This window comes from Pteropus alecto, unplaced genomic scaffold, assembly GCF_000325575.1.
Source record: "Pteropus alecto unplaced genomic scaffold, ASM32557v1 scaffold78, whole genome shotgun sequence".
Classification (NCBI taxonomy): domain Eukaryota; kingdom Metazoa; phylum Chordata; class Mammalia; order Chiroptera; family Pteropodidae; genus Pteropus; species Pteropus alecto.
Genome location: NW_006443124.1, coordinates 17,801,578 through 17,802,532, shown reverse-complemented (window position 1 = coordinate 17,802,532; position 955 = coordinate 17,801,578). Strand labels below are relative to the sequence as shown.

General features: G+C 33.0%; 1 pseudogene; it reads right to left on the bottom strand.

Annotated features, from left to right (window-relative positions):
* Window positions 1–458: 458 nt before the first annotated feature.
* LOC112471981 lies at window positions 459–577 on the bottom strand (annotated as a pseudogene).
* Between the last annotated feature and the right edge of the window lie 378 nt (window positions 578–955).

The window sequence follows — 955 nt, the reverse complement described above, 5'->3', positions numbered from 1 at the left end:
CTAAGAATTTTTTCTACTTTGCTTGTCCATTTATTTTATTTTTTAGTTCCACATATATGTGAAATTATATTGTATTTGTCTATCTCTGTCTCTTATTTCACTTTGCATAACACCCTCTCGGTCCATCCATGTTGCCACAAATGGTAAGATTTCATTCTTTCTATGGCTAAGTAATATTCCATCATATATATGTACTGCTTCTTTTTTATCCAGATATCTATTGATGGGTACCTAAGTTTCTTCTACAACTTGGCTATTGTAAATAATGCTGTAATGAGCATAAAAGTGCACATTTGTTTTTGAAATAAGTTTGAATTTCTTTGGATTTTTTTTTTAAAATAATTTTATTTTTGTTTTTTTTTTTTTTTTTTTTTTTTTTTTAGGAGAGACAATCCTTGGTTGACCTCACAGATTGCAAGGACCTTGTCAGCTTACAATATCTTATTTTTTATTTTATACGCCTACAGCACCTGGTCTTCCTAGGTGGTCTTCTAGCCAAGTACTAACCAGGCCCGACTCTGCTTAGCTTCTGAATTCAGACGGGATCAGGCTTATTCAGGGTAGCATGGCCGTAGAGCTATTTTTAATTTTTTGAGGAACCTCCATACTGTTTTCCATAATGCTGTACCAATTTGCAATCCCACCAAAAGTGCGTGAGAGTTGCCTTTTCTCCACATCCTTGACAACACTTGTTGTTTGTTGATTTATTGATAACAGCCTTTCTGGCAGGTATGAGGTGATATCTCATTGTGGTTTTAATTTGCATTTCTCTTATCATTAGTGAAATTGAGCATCTTTTAATGTCTATTGGCCATCTTTTGGAGAAATGTGATTTCAAGCCCTTTGCACACTTTTTAACTGAATTTCTTTTTAGTGTTAAGTTGAATGAATTTCTTATATACTTTGATTATTAAGTCTCTATTGGATGTATTATTGGCAAATATCTTCTCCCATT